The sequence below is a fragment of the Conger conger genome, chromosome 3 (genome assembly GCF_963514075.1).
Source record: "Conger conger chromosome 3, fConCon1.1, whole genome shotgun sequence".
NCBI classification, from domain to species: domain Eukaryota; kingdom Metazoa; phylum Chordata; class Actinopteri; order Anguilliformes; family Congridae; genus Conger; species Conger conger.
In genome coordinates this window covers 45,484,947-45,504,414 of record NC_083762.1, presented here as the reverse complement: position 1 = coordinate 45,504,414, position 19,468 = coordinate 45,484,947, and positions in this window count along the sequence as shown.

The window sequence follows — 19,468 nt, the reverse complement described above, 5'->3', positions numbered from 1 at the left end:
ATGCCAACCTTTCCTCCTTTGTTTTCTCCAGCTGGATAGTCAGGTAAGTAATTTACTTTGGCGCGTCTAGGCTTCTTAACTTGGTTTGGACTTGTGTGCTTGTCTCCTCGCCCATAAGTCCTGCTACAATTATTATGTAGGTTGTTGTTACTCTGCGTTTGCTGAGTTCACAGTCGAAATTTAAACTAAAAACAAGTAGCCAACACTATGAACAGCAACAAATAGTTTACATACCTTAAAATTACAGGTTCCACAAACGTTCGGTGAGCGAGGAGAAAATGGCGGACCTTCCACAGCAGCGACACCAAGAGCGACACAACCAACAAACTCACGTTTGAATGTGAATGATTATACGGCACCCATAGAGGGACAAATGTCCCCAAATGCATAATCAAATGCGTTTTACTTCAGAAAATTGTGTAGATCCAACAAAAACCTGTTATGTTAACCTGCCAAAATGAATTATTGATTTGAAATAACTCAACTGACTCAATTTCACCTTAGAAATCAAATTTTGTTAAGTAAATCCTAAGAAAGAGATTTCATTAAGATCAGCAATAGTGAGTTTTCATTTTTTTGAGTGTGCAAATCAAACACAAGAACAAGTGCAAAAGTGGACCTGAGAGGACAGTACAGTTCCGAGTCCTAGTGTAAACACAGAAATTCAGAACCCTTGAAGAGTACAATCAACTTTCAAACTAGCATACCACAGTTGGCAGCTAGAATACAACAATACAACAGCCAATAAAACAACAATACCTATACAAGTAACGATATCTATACATAAGTGCCATTACGGTCTAAGGCTAATCACAGTGATTGTGAGTTGGGGAGGGAAAGGTGTAGCCTGAAGAGATGGGTCCTTAGTCTGCGCTTGAAGGAGGTCAGGTCTGCCGTTCTGACATCCACTGGGAGGTCATTCCACCACCGTGGGACGAGGACAGACAGCAGTCGGGAGCGTGAAGTGCAGGTGTGGCGAGGGGGAGGTGCCAGATGGCATGAAGTGGCAGAACAGAGGGGTCTCGTTGGTGTATAGGTCTTGATAAGGGATTGAATATATGCAGGGGCTGATCCTTTAACTGCCTGGTATGCCAGCACCAAAGTTTTAAATTTGATGCGAGCCATAACAGGCAGCCAATGGAGGTTGCTGAGCAGGGGTGTGACATGTGAATGTCTAGGAACATTGAATACCAGACGGGCTGCAGCATTCTGGATGAGTTGTAGGGGTCTGATGGCAGATGCTGGAAGGCCAGCCAGCAGAGAATTGCAATAGTCCAGGCGGGACAGGACCATTGCTTGAACAAGGAGCTGAGTGGAGTAGGTGGTGAGAAAGGGTCGGATTCTCCGGATGTTGTACAGGAAGAACCTGCACGCCCGGGTCACCGTAGCAATGTTCTTGGAGAAGGATAGCCTGTTGTCTATCCAAGGTTTCTTGCACTAGGGGATGAGGTCGAAATGAATGAATCACACAGCATTTAAATGATTCTTTGATATAAATCTTTCTATCCTTTCTATAACAAGTATATATACATGATATGTATCATATTGGTCGAAATGTTACAATGGAACCAAGTCTCGCTCATGCAGAAATAATCCATGTTTCAATTAAATGTCCACCCAAAATTCCCTTTGGTTTATGGATTCCATATAGCTTTGACGTGATTAACGGTTTGAAGTCCTCAATATCCAGCAACATAACAGGAGAAACTTCTCCTTTGTCATATTTTGAATCCTTAAACAGCTGTCTTTGTTATATGTATTATATAGCAGCTGAAAAAAGTTGTTACCCGGGTTGGAGTGGAGCCTAACAAACCACCCCTGTCCACTGCCGCCATTTTACATCACTTTCCATATAAACCTGTATGTGATAAGCTACGTAGACCATAGCACTCTTGGTATCAGACCTCATTTCTAGGTGAGCAAAAGTATTGGAAGTGCATGAAAGTAAATAACACTTAATATGTTGTAGCATATTTCTCCCTGTAAGATAGTCACCAATCAGCTCCTCCGTACCCAATGCAGATAATTAATTTTTAAAAATTCTATGTGTAGAATTCTAGGTTACACTGAAAATGGCCAAAGACCAGATTACGCCACCTAAGGCCTTGCATCTTAAGACTTGCAGTTCACTCTTCAGGTTTCCCCCCCCCACACACAGAATTAAGCTGTACAAATAAAACAGAGACAGGTATTCCAGTTGACTGGGCAATATTTATTAAATAGATTGACTCATTAAAGAGGAATTAATCAATAGCATATCTTTATTACAAAAATAGGTCATATAGTTAAAAGCACACAAGCCATCAGCATATAGAGAGAAAGGCAGGGAAATAGCAAGCACAGGGTACTGGCAGTCCTAAAGTGGGCATAGGTAAGCAATGAGTTAATTTGGCCAATGAGAATAGTTACCTGGCATACTGGGAGAAAGAGAGAGCAGTTCAACACAGCAACCACTCCGAGTGCTCCAATATCTAAGAGTGTATCAAAACACACCAAAGCATACACAGCAAACCACAAGAATAATGTGAAAGTGATAATTAACTTTAAGCTTAGTTCACCTCATACAGTGCAGGAAAGGAACCACCCAATGCCCCCAATACACTGGAACCACGTTCACTGGCTTCTGTTGATAGAAAGGAGAACACAGAAAAGTCAATACACTAAGCTAAATGCTCAAACTAGTGGACCAGCCAGTACCCAGAAGCTGAGCTTAGTGGGAAGGAAATCTTATACAAATACAAGCAGCCAAGGGCCATCAAACATTGTCCAACCAAACACCTTGTTTGTAACAAATCAAATAAACAAAAATACATAAAGACAACTCAGGCAAAACAGCAATGGCAGACTCCTGCAAATACATACATAAAATGAGTACCAATATTGAAACATAATATAGTGCTTCATATTATAATTCAAACAGTTAATGGTACCAGCAATGTTGGCGCATGCATCATACCTGTAGCATAGCACATACATACGCACACAAACCCGTTGCCTTCAGACACAGCAGCAATCTAAAAAGAGCACATTAACATTACACTAAAAGCATTTAACCAACAAGTCAATGAAATGGTAAAATAAATCAACTACCGTAGTCTGACACACGCCCGCATTGCAACCGAACCACAGAAAAGGAGCATACCTGGCGACTGTTAACAAATACAATGTTTAGTTAAACTACCCAAGTTAACATGCCTTACACAAACGCCAGCTCACCCACCTCGCCAGGATTCCCATCTATTCCCCGCAAATGGATTCCAGAATGAACAAAGAGCAAGCCTTCCACAAGCTGCCTCTTCCTGGTTTTATCCTCGTTGCTATTAGCGTGATTACGAGATCAAAACCAGCTGTGCAATGAATGAGCTTGCGCTCCCGGTAGCTACTGTGGCAAAATGTAAACAACTACCCGGGAAATAACCCGGAAGTACTATTCACAATAACCCACTGGTTACATATGGTCAACAGAAATAAATGCTTTTGAAAGGTCAACAAAAATTTCAGCACAGTATTGCTTTCTATAATGCATTTATAATGTAATCAATTACACAGGTGGCAGCTGTGATAGTACTACTAGTAATATATGGAAGGCGGAAATTATTAATATCTGGCATTATCACTCAGGGCTGGTCAGCTTGCTGGCTTCCTCTGGTATTGTGGCAAAATGTGGCTGTAAAGTAATTTAACCCAGGAGCATGCACCATTAACCCCCACTATCTCCGCACCCATATGGGCAGGATCCTGTGGGGGAAGACTCAGGCCTCCAGCCGTAAAACTCGTTATGACGGGGCAACATCCTTTACGGCACAGGAAGGTTTCAGAGGGCACAGCCTGTTAGACCCTGACCTTCTCCTGAACCCCCCTTTATTGCTCTCTCCCTCTTTACTCAGTCACTAAATTATGTGTACAGCACTGGATGTGTCATAACAAAGTCAGTTTAGATAATATTCATGTTTGGTATTATTCTGATTGTTTCAGTGCGACTGGTGCAATGGTTTCATTTCTGCAACAGCAAACCCTGGACATCATAACCAACCCGGAACCAGGGAAAACTGTATGGAGCTCTGCCCCAGTGAAAGCCATGTGCCTCAACCCCCCTGCGCTTCCTGGGGAGGCGTGGCTCCAAATTACAGATGGGTGACCCATTTTTAGGGTTAACATCAAAGGCCAGATTTTGGATTTAAGGACAGTAAACTAAGCAATCTGGGAGAATGCAATCAGCCTCCTGTGCACTCTGTGCACGTAATTTCTACGTACAGGGTGTCTGTAGCCAGACTCCCGTATGTAGCTTTTATTACCAGGTATGACTTTTAAGACTCCGTAATTTGGTTTCCATTGTAATGTTTTTTGATTTGGAACTAGTGTGTAATTACGTATGTAACCTGCCTGGTAAAATAAATTGTTAAAACTTGATCTGTGTGGTTTCGCTTACTGACACTCAAAGTTATACAGGGAATGCTTGGTTTGCCCCATCGAACTGGTCTAGGGAGGATGAATATTTACGCTTAATGTATCACGGCGTATAGCACCCGTAGACCTATGATGGTAAATCCCTCGCCTCCGCGTGGTAGTTCATTCATGTCGAGCACAGCCGTAGCTAGGTTGGTCTGCTTGGGTCCCTAGGCTGTAAACAGATATACCCAAGAGTAGCTATTCCTGCGACCTCTGTGATGACTATAGATATCTAGTCAGTTTGTGAGACGTGCACATAACGCGCAATGTGACATGCAGCGGTACCAACAGAGGACTGTTCGGAGAGTAAATCTCAGTACAGGATTCCTATAGCGATCAAGTCAAAATTATCAATAAGAAATCTACATAATGTGGATAACTAATCTAAATTATTATTCTAAAATAGAGTCAGATAAACAAAGGTGAATCTATTGGCCCTATTGTGGAGATTCTCGGTCAGCCCGGACCAGTAAAGAGTGGAAGGCAGAGTGGTACTCCTGTCTTTGTATCTTGGTTTATTTATTGGCTGATCTAGACTCTCCGCATAGGGGCCACTAATTTTTAACCCTATTAGTATTCTTTCAGCAACACCAGAAGGACGAGCACGCTGATACCTTCAGCCCTTGCTAAATTCCGTCGTTGGGTTAGCGTGGGGTTTTACATATACCTGACCTGAACCTTGATTATGGAATAGGGACCAATTAATATTGGGGAGAGCTTGCAACAGACTGAATGGAGAGGAATGTTCCGGAAGGATAGGCAGACATTTTGACTCAGAGTGTAATGAGGAGCAGGCCATCGACAGTTGGTTTGCTTCTTCATACCGATAACGTGGTAGCGTAGTGTAGCACAAGCCTCCTTCCAAGACCATTGGGCACAAAGGAACAGGAACTGGGCGGCTGGAAACTTAACCTCTCTCTCCTGGGAAGAGTGGAGGTTGGTAGCCGAGGCAGCACTTAAAAGGGGACATGCCTGTGGAGGTGACCAAAACAAATTGTGGGCATATTCCACCCAAGGGAGCATGTTGACCCAGGATGTTGGAGACTTCTGTTTGTTAGACTTGGGGTGAAACTGAAAGGACAGGCAGCCTTTCACTCCAATTAGGGAGCAAAAAGCTGTCCAGAAACATCTGGAAAACCCCTGACCCGACGTTACTTTCAGAGGGACACTGTAGCGGCAAAAAAACATGCTGACAGAGTTACACTGGCTGAAGGAAGCTTGAGTATCAGCCACCTCTGTTCCCTGAGAAGGAGAAGGACGTGGAGGTACCTGCTGCCCAACTCATTGTTTGTCATGCCCATGGGCCTGGAAGAAGGCCCAAACTGCTCTGTTACGCAATGTAACAGAGATGAAAAAATGTGCTGACCGCTGCCGCCCTGCCCCCCGTTACATTGTCGACCAGAAAGTCTGGCTGTCCTCCAAGGACATTGCCTTCGGCTCCACCTGCCACAAGCTAGCCCCCAGATTTATTGGCCGCTTCACCATCCACCATGTAGGGTGACATGGCTCAGGCAGTAAGAACAGTCGTCTGGCAGTCGGAGGGTTGCCTGTTTGATCCCCCGCCTGGGCTGTGTTGAAGTGTCCCTGAGCAAGACACCTAACCCCCAAATGCTTCTGACGAGCTGGTTGGTGCCGTGCATGGCCGCCAATCACCGTTGGTGTGTGAGTGTGTGTATGAATGGGTGAATGAGAAGCATAAATTGTACAGCGCTTTGGATAAAGGCGCTATATAAATGCCAACCATTTACCATTTTCCCATCCCCTGTGTCTGTACCCCGTCTGCTGTCAGACTTTACACCCTGTCGTGAGCCACGGACCCCTTGCCGAGCTCAGACCTCACGTTCCCACGAGCAGTACCCCACGAGGAGGTGTCTCGGGGACGAACTCAAGTACTCCGAACGTCCTGGAGCCCTGGTAAGTTCTACTGAACTTCCAGCCCAGTCTCGAAGTGAAGGGTGTGATGCAAATCTGGTATTTGATGTCCTGTATTCAATGTATTCCTCTAAAGAATCTTTATCACATATGATTATAGTAAGATATACTTTATTATAATCAATCAAAAGAATAGAGTTATACAGATTACAGTGTACATATCATCTTTTGCAGTTTGCTAATCACATGCAAGTTACATATACCCCTTTAGCTCTTTCTAATTTACCTTTCCACCATGATGTTTAAAAATCAAGGTACACCCCTCCAATATCCATCCTCTTTGGCCTTAGCCTTATCCTATAGCTCCCCCTTCTTGACGTTTAAAAAGAAACTATTCCTAGAATATTATATTTATCTAACTATGATAACTTCTCTACATTTTTCTACCTTATATAGTACCTTAATGAGACATAAAAGATATTAAAATAAAAGGAAACTTATAATGTGTTACCTTTATAATATAGTATAGTAATATAGATTATAATTACCACTCCAGCTTGGTTATAGTTGTTCTGCGTGGCTCTTTCTTCAGCTGAGTCCGCACCGCGTATGTCACTCCTCTCTCCATATCCATATCCATATCAGCTTGAATACAGTTGTCTTGTGTTGCTCTCTCTTCAACAGCTCGTAGATATCTTGTGAGGCAAAATTCTAAGATCCCATCCTAAGGTCTAAAAGCTTATTCCTTATATATCTTTTTTGCATACAAAAGTTTACCTTTTTGATAAGAGATGTCCCCAATATTTCAAGCGGGAAGACATTTATCTCTTATGTAACTTGTTTTTTAATGACCGTATTCATTATTTCTGTTTTTCCAATTGTCATTTTCTCATACCTCAAAAGAAATTTCCCCAATATTTTATTTCATGTGCCCCTCCGGTTTGGGAATTTCCACCATTTTAATATACGAGTGGAAAAACACTAGCTCTTATGTAATTTTTAATGAACCTATTCATCACTGGTATTTGTCTCCCTGTCATAATCTCTCCTTGGACTCTCTCCAAACTTTGACTTCATACAAGCCAGAAGTTAGTGCCCTCCACCATCTCAACACACTCTTCAGGTGCCCCTCTCCGCGGCGCCTTAAGGGATCTACAAAGGACATCCAGCCAATAGCTGAGTGTAAATCATCCACCAACTCTTCTATAGTCAGTCCTTTGAATCTATCCGAAAAATTATTTGTGCTATAATCAGGAAGGCCCTTAAAGCCTCTTAATCTTCTTTCGGTATTGACATCCCTTCCGTTTTCCTTATTTATTTATATATGACAGCCCACTTGGAGTTTGCCAAATAACTGAGAGTATGAGGAAAAAGATTCTCTGGTCTGAGGAGGCTCTTTGGGCAGCACTGTGTCTGGCAAACACCAGGCAGTGCGCATAACCTGGTTAATACCATCCCTACACTAAAGCATGATGGTGGCATCATGTTCTGCATGCTTCTCAGCTGCAGGGAAAGGGAGACTTGACTGAAGAATTGACTGAAGGATGAATGCAGCCAAATACAGAGAGGTCCTTGAAAAAACCTGCACCTTGGGCCCCACATGGTGCTGGACTTGCACGCAAACTCAGACTGGGGCAACGGATCACCTTTCAGCGTGTCAATGACCTGAACCATACGGCCGAGATAATGCTGGAGTGGCTTCAGGACAAGTCTCTGACTCCTAGCCACCAAACCCCATAGAACATCTGAAATTGGCAGTTGACAGACGCTTCCCTTCCAATCTGACGGAGCTTGAGAGGATCTGCCAGGAAGAATGGGATAAACTGTCCAAATCCAGATGTATAAAGCTTGTAGGGACTTGCCCAAGAAGACTCAAATCTGTAATTGATATCAATAAAGTGTGCAAAACGTGAAGGTGTGTGAATACTTTCTGAAGCCACTGTATATCTCAAATATATCAAAAGTGAAAGAAGCATACACTCACAGAGCACTTCATGTATTTATTACACTTCTACTGCTGTAGACTATCTGCTTATGATGCGTTGTGTGTTCAGAGATGCTCTTCTGAATACGACTGTTGTAATGTGTGGTTATTTGTGCTACTGTCAGCTTTGACCAGTCTGGCCACTCTCCTCTGACATCATTAACACTATTCTTTGCAAACTCGAGCAATGAAAATCCCAGGAGAGTAGCAGTTTCTGAGATACTTAAACTATTACATTACATTACATTACATTACATTAATGGCGGCGACATGGCTCAGGCAGTAAGAGCAGTCATCTGGCAGTTGGAGGGTTGCCGGTTCGATCCCCCGCCAGAGCTGTGTCGAAGTGTCCCTGAGCAAGACACCTAACCCCCAAATGCTCCTGAGGACCTGGTCGGGGCCTTGCATGGCAGCCAATCGCCGTCAGTGTGTGAATTTGTGTATGAATGGGTGAATGGAGAAGCATCAATTGTACAGCGCTTTGGATAAAGGCGCTATATAAATGCCTGCCATTTACCATTACCATTTGCCTAAGGGCCTAACAGCTTTGCGGATCTCATTGTGGCTACACCAGGGATCGAACCATCAACCTTGCTTGTCCCAGTCATTTACCTTAATCACTACGCTACAGGCCGCCCCCATGAAATCGGAACATAATAGGAGGGTTAAGGACACCACCATCTCCTTCAAGGGCTCTTCCAATTAGTGTATCCACATTTCGTGAATATGTCCTCTCGTTCAGTATTGGAAACACCAAATTTGTGACAGGCAAACAAGAGCAGGCATCATCATATCAACCCAGAAAACATTCTTACTCTGGAAAACTGTAAAATTTTATGGCCTGCTTCTGTTGATGACTGCAATGTGACAGAATTATTGGGACCATAGTTCACGCTGGAGTGAGTATGATGAGTTTAGACAACACTCAAAGAAAATGAATGGCAGGCACACCAGTAATTATTTTTCCAGGCCATGGCAGCCATCTTGCAGTGGTGCCTCTTGCAGAAGACCCACATTTCCTTTCCAGTTATTATACAGTTCAATGCTAGCAACACAACAATGTACAATGGCCGTCAAATGCATTCACCAATTTAGTATTACAGTACAGTAGCCTGCCTCACAGCAAGGAGGTCCTGGGTTCGAATCCCCGTCGGCCGGGGCCTCTCTGTGCGGAGTTTGCATGTTCTCCCCGTGTCTGCGTGGGTTTCCTCCGGGTACTCCGGTTTCCTCCCACAGTCCAAAGACATGCAGGTTAGGCTGATTGGAGAGTCTAAATTGCCCCTAGGTATGAGTGTGTGAGTGAATGGTGTGTGTGCCCTGCGATGGACTGGCGACCTGTCCAGGGTGTATTCCTGCCTTTCGCCCAATGTATGCTGGGATAGGCTCCAGCCCCCCTGCGACCCTGTTCAGGATAAGCGGGTTAAGATAATGGTTGGATGGATGGAGTACAGTAGCCTAATAACAACATTCCCAGTCTGGCATGTTAGGAAGTGGGGGATAGCCTAACTTTAAAACTTCAATGCACATTAACTACAGAAAGTAACCAAGAACCAAAGTATACATTTTATATTGGTTAATTTATTGATTATAGTTTGCATTGAAGGATACCAATTTGGTATGACACTTGGGTGTTATCACTGGTTTGTGCTCTTATAATATTTATGAAGAAAGAAAGACGTAATAAAACTAACTGACTGAGACTGATCCTTGCCAGAGGTTGATGCACCAATTAAACCAGGGGTGCCAATAATTATGGAACCTTGGTGTTGATGAAATAGATTTTTTCAGGTTTTGGGGACAGAGGAACCAAGCCCAGACTTAGGGCAGATTTAATGAGAGGGAAGATCCCATACATAATCCAAAAACAGGCAATGGTCGTAATCCAGGCAGACGGGTACATACGGGGCAGGCAGAGCGTAATTTGCAGAGTTTAAAAACGAAGGAGACAGACCAAACCAGCGAAAGTACAAATCCAAAATCCAAAAACACAGAAAAAAAAAACAGGCAGATATCAAAAACCAGAGAATGTGAAAATTAGGGCACAGAAAAACGCTAGAACCATCCATCCATCCATCCATTATCTTAACCCGCTTATCCTGAACAGGGTCGCAGGGGGGCTGGAGCCTATCCCAGCATACATTGGGCGAAAGGCAGGAATACACCCTGGACAGGTTGCCAGTCCATCGCAGGGCACACACACCATGTCTTTGGACTGTGGGAGGAAACCGGAGTACCCGGAGGAAACCCTCGCAGACACGGGGAGAACATGCAAACTCTGCACAGAGAGGCCCCGGCCGACAGGGATTCAAACCCAGGACCTCCTTGCTGTAAGGCAGCAGTGCTACCCACTGCACCATCCGTGCCGCCCAACGCTAGAACCAGGGGAATGAAATACAAGGGCAGACTCGGAAAATGGGACAAGACGCACTAGTAAAGAGCAACTGAAAAGGACAGGTATATAATACACAGGGGAATGAGACAACGTAGGTGGGGCATGGGAGTGAGGGCGGTCTAACAAATAAACATCAGGTGAGAAACATGAAATGGCAATCATACAATGATGAGGGAGGAACGAAATTGCGGACTGGATTCACATAGACACACATATAATACAAACAGCTCCGGACTAGGGAGCAGACAATTGCTCAGAGTTAAGGAACATAGTGATAGGGCAGATCCGGTGCAAACACTTCACTGAATTAAGGCCAGCAATTTAGAGATAGAACAGGGAGGCAGAGTTATAGAGCAGTATAGAAGTAGAGATGAAGTTAGTCTGTGATTAAATGACTAATTACCCAAAACTAGTGACCGTTAGTTAGTTAGACAGACAAATTAGTGTGTTAATATAATTACTACTGTACAAAATCTAAGTGAGTTGTTATATGTAGATTAGTGCTATTTACAAACATGGATGGAGAAAAAGCAGGAAGTAAGAAAAACGAGACTGTGAAGGAATCGTGGGAAACCAGAAAATTCTGAAACCACCCAAATAGTGAATCACACAGACAGGGAAGTGACTCCCTGTGAACTACATAAAGACATCACAGGGGAAGACGAGTGCAATGACTAATGAATGTAAACAGAAAACCAGACAAGAATAGGAAAAATAATAAATATAAAAGAATAACGAATTAAACTAACAGAATGTTTGATCTTGGTTGGTTCCATTCTTGTTTCTTCTCAATGTTCTCCCAATTTGGTTGACAAATGTTCATTATCTAATCGTTCTACATCCTCATCCCCTGGCGGGGATCTAGTGATCCGTAGAACAACACGACTTTACCAAGCTGCATCGTTCCAGTCTGTGTATCCATGTATCCAAGGCGATGCAGCTATATACAGGTGCATCTTAAAAAATCTGAATATCGTGGAAAAGTTTTTTCCGTAATTTGATGTGAAACTTTCATATATTCTAGATTCATTACAAATGAAGTGAAATATTTCAAGCCTTTTTGTTTTAATCTTGATGAAAATCCAGTATCTCAAAATATTAGAATATTACATGAGACCAAACAAAAAAAGGATTTTTAATACAGAAATGTCGACCTTCTGAAAAGTATGTTCATTTATGCACTCAATACTTGGTCGGGCAATCATGGGGAAGACTGCTGACTTGACAGTTGTCAAGAACACACTCATTGAAACCCCTGACAAGAAGGTCATTGCTGAAAGGGCTGGCTGTTCGCAGAGTGCTGTATCAAAGCATATTCATGGAAAGTTGGGAAAGGTATGGTAGGAAAAGGTGCACAAGCAATAGGGATGACCGCAGCCTTGAGAGGATTGTCAAGCAAAGCCGATTCAAGAACTTTTGTGAGCTTCACAAGGAGATGACTGAGGCTGGAGTCAGTGCACCAAGAGCCACCACGCACAGACTTGCCCAGGAAATGGTCTACAAGTGTTGCATTCCTAATGGCTAGTGTGGTGGTCCGATCGAGGATCAGTACGCCACTGAAGGGGAGCGGGCTGTGCGACGGCGACAGGAGCTGGGGAAAGTAATTCACGGGGAATATTTCCCGCGGACGTATTTAAGGGACCGGCACCTTGGAGAGAGCCGCGCCGGAAAGAATCAGCACCAAGGTTAGCACCACCGGAACGCGTGCGGAATGCACGCCACTAACCTCTCTAATTAACCAGGCACAGCTGCACCGAGTTGGAGAGGAGATCAACAAAAGGGCGAACTCGGGAGCAGAGCGGGGCTCAGGGGCGAACGAGAGGAGCCAGTGCGAGTGAAATTCACGTGAGCCCATCAATCCAGCTAGAAGCCAACTAACCTGTCCATTTAAATCCTAAAAAAAAAAAAATTATAATAAATGAATTTTTTTCCCACCAATTCTACTCTCTCTCTCTCTCTCTACCAGCGCGTTACCACACTAGCCATTCCTGAACCAGAGACAACGTCAGAAGTGTCTTATCTGGGCGAAGGAGAAAAAGAACTGGACCGTTGCTCAGTGGTCCAAAGTCCTCATTTCAGATGAAAGTAAATTTTGCATTTCATTTGGCGATCAAGGTCCCAAAGTCTGGAGGAAGAGTGCAGAGGCACAGAAAGTTTTGAAGTCCAGTATGAGGCTTCCACAGTCAGTGATGATTTGGAGTGCCATGTGATCTGCTGATGTTGGTCCAATGTGTTTTATCAAGTCCATGTCAACGCTGCCATCAACCAGGAGATTTTAGAGCACTTCATACTTCTGTCAGTGCCAAAACTTCTAGTACTAGTAAAACTACCAGTAACTGGTTTGCTGACTATGGTATGTGCTTGATTGGCCAGCCAACTCGCCTTACCTGATTGTCAAGAGGAAGATGAGAGACACCAGACCCAACAATACAGATGAGCTGAAGGCCGCTATCAAAGCAACCTGGGCTTCCATAACACCTCAGCAGTGCCACAGGCTGATTGCCTCCATGCCATGCCGCATTTATAAATAACAGGCATTTATATAGCGCCTTTATCCAAAGCGCTGTAGAATTGATGCTTCTCCATTCACCCATTCATACACACACTCACACACTGACGGCGATTGGCTGCCATGCAAGGCCCCGACCAGCTCGTCAGGAGCATTTGGGGGTTAGGTGTCTTGCTCAGGGACACTTCGACACAGCCCGGGCGGGGGATCGAACCGGCAACCCTCCGACTGCCAGACGACTGCTCTTATTGCCTGAACCATGTCGCCCCCAATTATGCAGTAATTTATGCAAAAGCACTGACCAAGTATTGAGCGCATAAATTAACATACTTTTCAGAAGGTTGACATTATAAATCCTTTTTTTGATTGGTCTTATGTAATATTCTATATTAATATTTTAATATAGTTTAATATTTTGAGATACTGGATTTTTGTAAGCTGTAATCATCAAGATTAAAACAAAAAAAGGTAATGTAATGTTATGTAATGAATCTAGAATATATTAACTTTTTGAATTAAATTATGGAAAAAAACCTTTCCACAATATTCAAATTTTTTTGAACAGTGGACCAATTATCGATGGACCCCGGTCCTTGGTATGATGCCTTTGCCTTGCGCCATTTTTTTTTCCAGTCAGGGGTGCCAATAATTCCGGAGCCCACTGTACTTTATTGTCCAATGGGTCACGCTAGTTGCAGGTGAGACTGGGCAGGGGGTGCTTGCTAACCATCTGAACTAGGCGACAGCATGAAGCGGTGGTACAGGAAACCGGTATTTTATTATTTTCCCGTTTTGGTTAGTAATGCATTTGGAACAAATATTTTGTTGCTTCCTCTCATGGTTTGGCTACAGGAGCACTGAATGTCTGAGTTGAGCAGTCTCATGCCACTATTGCCACTAGGGGTCTTTCAGGGATTAAAGAGGCAAATGCTGGTCCTGGAAACAAAAATCATGGGTTTCAGAAAGATTCAGATCTGACAGAAATTGCATATCTACTGTTTATGAACAGGGTGTAGACATTAAAAGGCATGCTTTGGTGAGTCCTCTTTCAACAAAGGCAACATTCCAGATAACTTGTGCTTACGGGTACTTTTAACAAAGGCTACAGCTCCAATTATCAGGTGTGGTAAAGTCTGCAATTGGCTGATGGTGGAGGGGGCTTATTCAGTCTGGTTGGGTGTGGCTGCAGACAAGAGGAGCTCTGCACCTCCATGACAGAATTAGAGGTTAGCTGGGGGAGGGCTGTGTTTTTGTGTTAGAAATGAGGAGAAGTCTCTCTGGTTCTTTCTCGGACACTCAGGCACCTCTTCAGTGGCCATGGGCCAGAGCCATTAGTGACCTGTGAAGGAAGCACCTCACAAGATCCACTGAGAAAACTGAGGATATGATTTTTATTATTGTACTAATCAGGTGTGGACCTCCCCGCTTTGAGCTAGGCCCCTCCCCATTAGCCAAAACCACTCACATAGTAATGCAGGTTCAGCAGCAGGAGGGCTTCATAAATCTAGAGAAATGTAAAATGCTCTAGAGATATTATTTGATGTCAGTACCCCTTCATAAAAATGCAACAGCAGCCCTTGTGCATTGCTTGGGCAATGCCCCCTTGCTTGGATGGTTACTTGAGCATATGTCTCAGTGAGAGCAGTGAATGAGTGAACTGCTGCCATATTTTTTTCAATCCAGATGTTTGGCTCCTGTATAAAAGTTATCCTGTGGGGATTAATTTTTGACCAGGGCTTCCTTCCCACTGGAGCTGAAACCCTCATGATCCTGCTGCAATTTTAGGGGACCAAAAGTAATTGGACAATTGGCTGCTCAAATATTTCTTGGACAGGAGTGTTAGGAATGCCTCATCATTAGTCCATGCTAGCAAACAGTCTAGATTTGATTCTAGGAGTGCCTTCTGCTGTTGTTGTTGTCTCCCACAATTAGTACCAAAGAAGTGTCAATGTCAGAAAGGAAGGCCATCATTAGGCTGTAGATGTGTCGAAGACACAGAGGGTTCACCACAAGATACAAATCCATGGAAAGTCTCAAGAATAGAATAGAACCCACCAAAAAAAACAAAAACAATCGCAAATCACCAATGACGCAAGCTGCTCTTTGCTGAGTGAGTGAATGACTCAACAACCTACCAAAATCTGCCAGTTCCTTCCCATGACGCTGCATTCAAAATCAAACATCTCTATTAATAAATAACAAAAGGCTATTAATCTATTAAATTACAATTTTGCAATTAGTTTAAAATAATTACAAAACATAAAAAATAATGTTTTACATGCTGCACACACATGCAGCAACACACACCTACAGTCCTTTGTTCGCATAATATTTTTTCCATATGTGAAATAATAAGCAGAAGGCTACCTATATTTCATACAGGATTTAGTTTGCCTCGTAATTTAATAGTTTTGCAAAAAGTGTCAGCTCAGAAGGCAACAGGCTTATTGCACCTGAGATTGTGTTGTCTTTATCAGCCGTGCCTTCGGTGCCTTTCAGTCATCACATTCAGTCCCATGCAGGGGGCATAGCTGCCAACCAAGTCTACTAGGCAATTGCATGTTTTTCCCCAAATAAAGTTCACAATGAAATGGGAATATTTGACAACAACAGGGTTTATTTTTGTACCACAGAATAAACAGGACTTTTTAAAATTTTGGCTGCACATCTCCATGGCCTGTGTATTCACAGATACACTTTACACTACAACAACAACAACCTGTGATCTCACCAAACCCATTTTACCACTTAAGCACCGCCCTTACCACGGTAAACTTTAACCCCTTACAGGGAGCTTTACCTGTGTGAATAACATAACATAACATAACATAACATAACATAACATAACATAACATACAGTGCATCCGGAAAGTATTCACAGCGCTTCACTTTTCCCACATATTGTTATGTTACAGCCTTATTCCAAAATGGAATAAATTCACAATTCAAAATTCTACACACAACACCCCATAATGACAACATGAAAGAAGTTTTTTTGAAATTTTTGCACATTTATTCAAAATAAAAAACTAAGAAATCACATATACATAAATATTCACAGCCTTTGCCACAAAGCTCAAAATTGAGCTCAGGTGCATCCCGTTTCCACTGATCAACCTTGAGATGTTTCTACAGCTTAATTGGAGTCCACCTGTGGTAAATTCAGTTGATTGGACATGATTTGGAAAGGCACACACCTGTCTATATAAGGTCCCACAGTTGACAGTGCATGTCGGAGCACAAACCAAGCATAAAGTCAAAGGAATTGTCTGTAGACCTCCAAGACAGGATTGTCTCGAGGCACAAATCTGGGGAAGGGTACAGAAAAATGTATGCTGCTTTGAAGGTCCCAATGAGTACAGTGGCCTCCATCATCCGTAAATGGTAATCCGTAAAAAAGTTCGGAACCAGCAGGACGCTTCCTAGAGCTGGCCGCCCGTCTAAACTGACCAATCGGAGGAGAAGGGCCTTAGTCAGGGAGGTGACCAAGAACCCGATGGTCACTCTGTCAGAGCTCCAGCATTCCTCTGTGGAGAGAGGAGAACCTTCCAGAAGGACAACCATCTCTGCAGCAATCCACCAATCAGGCCTGTATGGTAGAATGGCCAGATGGAAGCCACTCCTTAGTAAAAGGCACATGGCAGTCCGCCTGGAGTTTGCCAAAAGGCACCTGAAGGACTCTCAGACCATGAGAAACAAAATTCTCTGGTCTGATGAGACAAAGATTGAACTCTTTGGCATGAATGCCAGGCGTCATGTTTGGAGGAAACCAGGCACCGCTCATTACCTGGCCAATACCATCCCTACAGTGAAGCATGGTGGTGGCAGCATCATGCTGTGGGGATGTTTTTCAGCGGCAGGAACTGGGAGACTAGTCAGGATTGAGGGAAAGATGAATGCAGCAATGTACAGAGACATCCTGGTTGAAAACCTACTCCAGAGCGCTCTTGACCTCAGACTGGGGCGATGGTTCATCTTTCAGCAGGACAACGACCCTAAGCACACAGCCAAGATATGAAAGGAGTGGCTTCAGGACAACTCTGTGAATGTCCTTGAGTGGCCCAGCCAGAGCCCAGACTTGAATCCGATTGAACATCTCTGGAGAGATCTGAAAATGGCTGTGCACCGACGCTCCCCATCCAACCTGATGGAGCTTGAGAGGTGCTGCAAAGAGGAATGGGCGAAACTGCCCAAAGATAAGTGTGCCAAGCTTGTGGCATCATATTCAAAAAGACTTGAGGCTGTAATTGCTGCCAAAAGTGCATCAACAAAGTATTGAGCAAAGGCAGTGAATACTTACAGTGGTGTGAAAAAGTGTCCTGATTTCTTATTTTTTTGCATGTTTGTCACACTTAAATGTTTCAGATCATCAAACAAATTTCAATATTAGTCAAAGACAACACAAGTAAACACAAAATGCAGTTTTTAAACGAAGGTTTTTATTATTAAGGGAGAAAAAAAATCCAAACCTACATGGCCCTGTGTGAAAAAGTGATTGCCCCCTAAACCTAATAACTGGTTGGGCCACCCTTAGCAGCAACAACTGCAATCAAGCGTTTGCGATAACTTGCAATGAGTCTCTTACAGCGCTGTGGAGGAATTTTGGCCCACTCATCTTTGCAGAATTGTTGTAATTCAGCCACATTGGAGGGTTTTCGAGCATGAACTGCCTTTAAGGTCATGCCACAGCATCTCAAGGATAGGATTCAGGTCAGGACTTTGACTAGGCCACTCCAAAGTCTTCATTTTGTTTTTCTTCAGCCATTCAGAGGTGGACTTGCTGGTGTGTTTTGGATCATTGTCCTGCTGCAGAACCCAAGTTCGTTTCAGCTTGAGGTCACAAACAGATGGCCAGACATTCTCCTTCAGGATTTTTTGGTAGACAGCAGAATTCATGGTTCCATTTATCACAGCAAGTCTTCCAGGTCCTGAAGCAGCAAAACAGCCCCAGACCATCACACTACCACCACCATATTTTACTGTTGGTATGATATTCTTTTTCTGAAATGCGGTGTTACTTTTACGCCAGATGTAATGGGACACACACCTTCCAAAAAGTTAGACTTTTGTCTCGTCAGACCACAGAGTATTTTCCCAAAAGTCTCGGGGAACATCAAGATGTTTTCTGGCAAAATTGAGATGAGCCTTAATGTTCTTTTTGCTCAGCAGTGGTTTTCGTCTTGGAACTCTGCCATGCAGGCCATTTTTGCCCAGTCTCTTTCTTATGGTGGAGTCATGAACACTGACCTTAATTGAGGCAAGTGAGGCCTGCAGTTCTTTGGATGTTGTTGTGGGGTCTTTTGTGACCTCTTGGATGAGTCGTCGCTGCGCTCTTGGGGTAATTTTGGTCGGCCGGCCACTCCTGGGAAGGTTCACCACTGTTCCATGTTTTCGCCATTTGATACTGATATGTGGCAGGGTTCTCAGGTTCTCTGCTTTGGATCTGCAGAAGTTTAAGATCTATGAGCACTATACTGAGCTGAATTCCCTATATGCTGCTGGAATCGTATAACTTCCCAGACCCAAACACGGCCCTGCTTGCCAATTTACTGAAAGGAGATGGCCACATTCCTTCCAATTGGTCTAATCATAGTAAAAGGTTCCAACCTGCTCACGGCATAACCTGGACTCATTTGTGTCCAACTGTTTGCTGCTATATTCCCTCTGGATTTATTGTTAATTACTTTTTCGGTGATAATGCGTTGGATTTCATTTGTCTGAGAGAGACAAGGCACAAAACTGGCGAATACTGCTTTTTAACACTTATTATGTTATTATTTATTAACCCTTTATTTAAAATAGGTGGTCACATAGGTTAAAACACATACAGGCATAGAGACAAACAGATACAATTCAGGCAAAAATTACAAATAACAATAAACAGCATACAATTAATCAAAGCATTTACATGCAGAATTAAAAAAATCTGTATAATAATCCTTGAAATTATACGGGACAAGGGATCTTAGTTAATAATAATTGAAAATAACTCCAGATAAAAGGGGCTAAGAATTTAAAACGAAACTTGGTTTTCACACGTGATGTGTCTAAAATCAAATCTCGTGGAATCTTGTGGATCTTGTGGAATAGTTATTGGCTTCAGCATGATTTAAGTCGAGAAGTAAGGGGGAAGTTTCATGATAAGGGCCTTATATATAAACAGAATGCAGTGCCACTCTGTTCTTTTTGTTAAGGAGTGCCATCCAACTTTATCATAAAATACACAATAGAGTTGTAGCAGTAGCATGCCCATAGATAATAT